The sequence below is a fragment of the Halyomorpha halys genome, unplaced genomic scaffold, assembly GCF_000696795.3.
Source record: "Halyomorpha halys isolate HHAL.00 unplaced genomic scaffold, Hhal_1.1 Scaffold189.1, whole genome shotgun sequence".
Lineage (NCBI taxonomy): Eukaryota > Metazoa > Arthropoda > Insecta > Hemiptera > Pentatomidae > Halyomorpha > Halyomorpha halys.
Window position 1 is genome coordinate 190702 of NW_027110118.1, and position 7463 is coordinate 198164.

Below are 7463 nucleotides of genomic sequence, written 5' to 3' on the forward strand. Positions count from 1 at the left end.
TTTATATTAAGGCATTGTTTACTAACATTATTTTTATATATTTTATTCATGATATTAATATATTTGTTTCTTTGTAAAATAGTTTAATTTCTTTTATTATCATTTCATTAAGATCATAAAAAAAGCCGAACCTAGCTTTACAGCGTTTAGGAAAATACTTTGGACGTAGGAATCCGTTCGCAGCACTGGATCAAAGAGACTTTATTAGCGAAACAATGTTTTTTAAAGTTATTTGAATGAGGATCCATGAAAAGGGATGAGTTTGTTTTCATTCGAAAATGCAATATATCAGAGGAAGGTAATTTCTAGCCTACCAGGAACGCAACTTCTCGGTCTTTTATGTAATATAAATATTGGCTCATACCTTCCACTATTAGGTCCCACTATTAATGAAAAAAAAGGGTTAATTAATTTTAATGTGCTGTGAATGAAAATAAATCTTCGAAAATTAAAGTGATTTAAATGATTTTATGGTAGAAAACATATCATGAGGTGTAGATAGTTAACCGTAGATTAATGGTTGGAGAAGTTTATTGGGGGGTGCGGTCAGCAAAGAAAAACATAAATAAACAAAACCATCAAATAATAAACAAGGCATAAAATAAATAAATATGGTTTTGGTATAAAATAAATAAATAAATATAGTTTTGTTTATTTATGTTATTCTTTGCTGACCGCACCCCCCCGACAAACTTCTCCAATAATTAGAAAATATATAGTTGCTTTGCTTGAAAAGTGGCACATCTGACCAAAAATATTCTTTAGAATTTTACTCATTTCAAAGATAGTACCATAGACTGCTGTTACTTCCTTTATTTTCGTATTTTCAGTGAACAGGAAATGACATTGAAATTCTTCAAGGATAAGTCCATCAAAATCAAGGAAAGACCTTATATTGTATAGAACAAAATTTATTCGCAAAAACAATATATTAAAAAATGAGTTTACTGGAGTTGGGGAGGCAATGTGGATCACATTTACAGAATCAAGTACAAATGCTTATGCCTCTAAATAAAGTCATCAATGTTTTGCTTCGGTACTCCACGTCTTATGTTTATGTTGAAATTGTTGCTAATTTATTACTGAAGCCATATTATAATATGGTTGTGTTGAATTTCTGCCAAAAATGAAAAAAAATAAAATAAAAAATACAATTAGTTGCTACTATTCCGTTCAAACGGATGATTCAAAACAAATAATAATAATATTGCTAATTAGTAACGCCAGTGCCCTTTGTGGCTGAGATAACAAAAGACACTCTCTCGCTAGCGAGATTTGGCCCGAGGCAAATTTGGTCCTTTCTTCACTTCTATTCTGTAAAGAAAACCATCAGTGAGTAAGGACACTTCCGAAGAATCCTTCAGCAGCTAAGGAGAGGGTAGATGGAAGGACATGGAGGACAGAAAAAAGAAGCTTGAAATCATGAGTAAGTCACTTTCCTTCAATACCAGATTTGTACCATCACCATCTATCATCGTTATTAATCTGCAGTTTTCATAGCCTTCCCCCTCCCCCAATCAAAATTCATTAACAAACATCAACCATTAATGTTCTGTTTCGGCCATAGCTGTAGTTACAATATATTTAGTATGTAATATTCATATCCTTTCTTGTTCAACCAACCTCTAGATTGTAAATAAATCCAATATATGTCTTATTTTCATTTCAATTAATTTCATACAGTCTACAACCAATATCCAACCAGCCAATCAAAAGTGAAGTAACGACCTTACCTTAGGTTGAAGGCGCATAATAAGTTTATGTACACCTACATATGTAGTTTTTTTCTTTATTAGACTGCAAAGGCTGGTCAGTCAATATCTCATGAGATGAAGGCAAGATGGTTAAGATGGTCCAGACGTGTGGCTCGAAGCAATCCATCAGGACGCCTCTACACAGCAATGAATGCTTGTATAGTTGGAAAGAGACCACGTGGAAGGCCAAAAACCAGATGTATATAATCAATGATGATGCAAAAGTGTTGCATACAGAGAACTGGAAAACAGTAGCCGAAGATAGCTTGGAGAAGGTCGTTCGTAGTTCAGGTTGTATAGGCGCAGGTCTTTTCAGCCTGGGAACTGTAGTGGCATCGACGGAGTGTCGACTTTTTTCCTTTCTGTGGCGTCCTCACGAAATGAAAACTTGACTCCCTGCAATGGTTAGAATAGGATAGTAGCCTGTAGATAACCCCCCCCCCTATATATTAGAAATGACAAGGAAGGGGGTCACTATAAATAAATGTAAAAAAAAAATCCTTGGAGAAGCTTAGGCGTCCAAAGATCAACAAGATCTTGAAAAATGTAATGTTCAATTAAATTTCTTATTGTACTAGAACGGTTACTAAAATTCAGTCACTTTATTTGTTTAGTTCATTTCGAATTGCTGACATTTTATTTATTAGCGATACGCTGGCTAGTTTAATTTTACATAATAGTAAATAAAAATCAATATTTAAAATCATTTTTATGTGTTCGATCGAAGAATAGAAGAAAAGAAGAAAAATGACGCACGAAGGCTAGCATTATATTTTCTATTTTTACTAAACAGAATAAAATATTAATAAAAAATAAAAAACAACCTAACAATATTACATTATATTATTATATTATAAGCTGTGAAATTTATTGGATATTATCTTAAATAAAAGGAGCACAAAGGCTTTGCCATGGCGGAGGTTCTCTTGTCATCTTCCGTCAACATCATCTCACCCTCTGAATGCTACTTCGGGTACTAAAGTTCAAGTAGATTGGAAAACTAGAAATGCATTAGAATTTTATTTCAACAGTTGATTGTCCTACAATCTTTAGAATAGGTTTTTCAGTTTCTGAGGCGTCCATTATTTCATGGGTTAGTGAAGCACAGCGATGCACTCACTTGCAAATGCACAGATTGTTTCAGCGTTGTGTCTTAACGGAAAATACGAAATGAGGATCTCAAATTAATAAAAAAAAAAATCCTTAAAATTATAAATTATTTAGGTTCCAATCAAAAATTATTATGTGTTCTAACTACTCTATTAATGAAATGTGACGAATAATATTCATATTAAATGTTGTTCAAAGTTATAACTTGAGCATTAAGATCGATTGGACACCTTCCTTCCACAACAGCAGTTGCCAACGGCACTGGATATCTGTTATTGTTTCGCAAGTTACAATTATCCAAAACAATTAATGTCATTAACCGGACTCACGTATTGTTTAATATTAATCCAAAAGACCAAATCCAGTGGTATCAGATCTGGGGAGCGCGACAAAATCCAGTGGTATCAGATCTTGAGGGCGTGACAAAATCCAGTGGCATCAGATCTGGAGAGCGTGACAAAATCCAGTGCTATCAGATCTGGAAAGCGTGACAAAATCCAGTGCTATCAGATCTGGAAAGCGTGACAAAATCCAGTGCTATCAGATCTCGAGGGCGTGACAAAATCCAGTGGCATCAGATCTGGAAAGCGTGACACAACAGGTAGTACAAGAGCCCGGTGGAAAAAAGCTAGTAATTTCACTCCGATTGATGATTACATTAATGAAAACTAATCAAATAACTGATTGGAGAAGATGGTCGGGGGGTGTGGTTAGACAAAAAAAAAATTATTTATGCCGACATTTCGACCTGAGTTTCAGGTCCTCCTCAGGTATTCTAGCCGGAAATCTTGGCTAAAACTGTATTGTTCACTAAACCTCATTATTCAAAAAACTAGTTCAAACTTATGAGCCTACCAAGTATAGTTAGGGGAAATTAGAAAATACAGCTATTTCAAAACGTCCAAAAAGATTTAATTTTTCTTTCGGAACAATACACCTCTATAACTACTTACAACACTGGAAAACCTAATAAAACATCATTAAAAGTAGAGTAAAGTTTCTAAAATATGAGTTCTGACAGAGTTGTTTGTGTTCGATAGTTCCTGAGATGTAGCTTTTTAAAAAGGAAAATTTCCTAAGAAAATATCAAAGATCATTACTTATAAAATTAATTTTTGGGAAACTATATCTCAGGAACCAGTAGACGTAGAGATGGATATCATATTAATATCTTGGCTCCACAATAACATAAACAAAGCCAGTAGCACTGATATACGGCTGCAAGATCAGGGCTCTAAGATGTACTACTTCATACAATTACAGGAGCAATCTGAACCTTAACACATGGTGGAGAAAAAACAGAAAACTGCTTACAGGGACTGCTCAGTCAAGATATCATAAGAATGTAAGGAGGTTAAGATGACATGTAGCTTGAAGCAATCCATCAGAATGCCTCTACACTGCAATGAATGTCACTATAGTTGGCCAGAGACTATGTGGGTGGCTAACAACCAGATGGATAGACAGCATCGACATAGATGTGAAAGCTGCATGCAGCAAACTGTAATGCAGTAAACCAAAGTAGGCAGGCGTGGAGAAAAAAATGTACTATGAAGTAGTGTGTGGCGTTTATCTTCCTAGGAGTAGTAGTTTTTAAGATATTTGCCAAAATAAATGCTCAAAACGTTGATTGTTAGTTTTTCAACATTCATGATATTGTGTTAAATGTAAAATGTTTTACCATGTTAAATGTTATAAGTATAGCATTGTGAGCAGTCCTATTTAAAGTCATGTTAAATGATAAATGCATAAGAGCTCCTAGCGGATTTTCTGAGCAACTTGTTTAGTAACCAAACTTCCAAAACTTCATGTTATTGTTTACTTCTAAGTTTTGACTACAGTAATTTATTACTAGATGCCTATAATAAGTGAAAAGTAAAGTGTAAAATTCTGGCTACTGAGTGTATTTTTTAAAAAACCCTAAACTCAAGACAACAGGAAAAAACAAACTACGAGTAAGTAACCTAACACAACAACAAATAAAACAGTGTCAAGCTCAGCTGGTCTGTTTTGACAGACCTAGTAACAGACTCTCAACCATGTTACATGTTATATCGTTTTAACATGCTAAAAGAAGAAAATATTTCTCCATTTAACATAAGTTTTTCCAATTAACACGCTTTAACACGTTAAACTAAAGATCATGAATACCACTAACGTAGTTAAATGTACTTCAGATTGTTCCATTACACTTATCTTTGTAGGAGTAGCAATTTTTATGATATTGATAAATTTGGGGTTTTCTCCTATTGGTCTGTTGTAGTAGCATATCCAGTGCCGTTCTGTCCTGCTCATGTGGAAGATAGATGACGAACCTGCCTTAAAGCTTAACGTAGTCATTTTGAACAACATTTAATATTATAAGCTATTTATTTATTATAACCTAAATAATTGATAATAATAAAATCTTTAGACGTGAATATCTCCTAAGATAAGCGTTGAAGGACATACCTTCATAGAGACTTTTTTCTTATTTTGAGATCCTCAATTCATATTTTCAGTTAGGACACAACCCTGTAATACTCTGTATTGTAAAAACAGGCTAACCAGCATACATCTCCTCCATAGGTACCTAAATTGCTAGAAATCCATGTATAATATTTTTATATTATATTAAACACCAATATCTATAAAATAAACAAACAAAACACATTTGAATATATAATATATAGTGATATAAACATCTATAAAATGCATTAATATCTTTTCTAAAACATTGTGACATATTTTAAAATTCCAAACGTTCTCCAAATCTCCATGCATTCGCATCATCTCAAAAGGGTGTGTTAGACAAGAGCAGTGTGTTTTTGTGATTTGCGCAAAAGCAGGCGGGTGCAAGAAAACGATAAACACATCTATTCACTTGGTGCAGTTGATAATTAAAAAAACACTTAGTAATAAACAATAAATAAATAAAACAAAATAATAAAGTGAAGATGACTGTGTGGAAGCTGAAGAATGTGCAGAGGTACATTCCTCTACCTTTGTTGGAAGAAAAGACTTCGTTGGAGATGGCCGTCGTGGAAGGAGGAACTCTAGTTCGTTGTGGTGCAGCTGTACTCCGGGTCTTCCTCACTGCGAGCAACAGTCTCCCTTAATACTCTCAAATCGTAACTCTTTACTTTAGCCAATATTTTTAATAATATCCCGGCTGTACACAAAAAAAAACATGCAAAATCTATTTCATAAGTGAATAAAATGTTTGTAAATGGTATTGTGTTCTGGATTTGAGGTACTTGGTGGTTATTATAATTGTGTGTCCGCCTTGAATGAACATTACATAGTACAAGAGCCCAAGAGGATAAAAAAATCAGTTATTTCACCCCAAGTTTTTATTACTTTAATTTTAATAATCCTTTTACTGGAAGAGTATTATGGAATTACAATGGATTTAGTGAATGACACAAATTCTTCCTTATTAAAATACAATAGTTTATTTCATATCATCAGCAACGTTTCGGGAGATTTCCCCCATCTTCAGGCTGCTAAAAAACAAATTCAACAAAACCATAAACATGCGCTTACAACAACACTAATATATCATATACACTCAAAGAACTATTTATAAATTATTTACTTGTTAACAAAAAACCTATATATGACATATAATTTTCTCCTATTTGTCATTCTTGCTAATATATTACAATATTAATGTCATTTAATGAGTAAAACTTGCTAATGGTCATACATTATATTACTTTAATGTAAATTACAAGTCAAAATGGGAACTAATAACTAAGTTTAGTTAGTGGGAATAAAAAGGGTGGCTGTTTCAAAATGATAAAAAATTAATTTTTCATTCGGAGCTCAATATCTTTAAAACTACCTTCAAAACTATAATACCTAAAGGGTCATCATTTTAAGTGAATGTGATAAAATATGAGCCCTAACAGAGTTGTTTAAATTTATTAGTTATCGAGATACAGTTTTTTAAAAAGAAACATTTCATAAAAAATTATTGGAAATTTTTATCTCACGAACCATGGGACCTATTGATGTCTATTAGAACTCAAATTATAGCTACTTAATGTGCTATAAAGTAGTTTATGACTTTTAGCACCGTAGGAGTAATAGTTTTCATTATATCGTTAAATTGATAAATTCAATATTGACATAGGACATTCTCACAATATAATGTTAGAGCAATGTATTCACATCTAAATATTATATGAAACAATGTGCATACATTGTCTCAGTGTATCCTACAGCCTTCGCCGTTTTACAGAAAATCTAAATTGGATTATTTTAAGAATCAATTATGCTCGTAAACGTGTTTTTATTCTTTTTACTTTTTAAAATTTTATTCAAATGTTCTAAAAAGATATTAAAAAATTCTGACCAGCCTTTGGATTTTATTAATTCGTAATATAATAAAATATTTGTAAGGTAAGATTATATTTGGACAGAAGCCAAGTGGAATTTATATTGCAGGGAATACAAATTAATTTTAAAATGTAATATACTGTTTTACATTCCATATATATAAAGATTTTTTTTTTAAATATTTATTTATTGCTATTTACAACTGTACATTATAATACATTTAGTAAATCTGATCTAAGTTAAATTGGAGTGTTACAGGCGTGTAGAGAAACTAAC

At 32.5% G+C, this 7463-nt stretch overlaps 1 non-coding gene across 1 annotated transcript in view; it reads right to left on the reverse strand.

The window, feature by feature from the left end:
• LOC106679271 (uncharacterized) overlaps positions 1-7463 on the reverse strand; it is a 56134-nt gene that overhangs the window by 16452 nt on the left and 32219 nt on the right. Inside the window, exon 2 of the transcript XR_010843652.1 lies at positions 5847-5939. This is a non-coding gene — a transcript (uncharacterized protein). The remainder of the gene's footprint in view (positions 1-5846; positions 5940-7463) is intronic.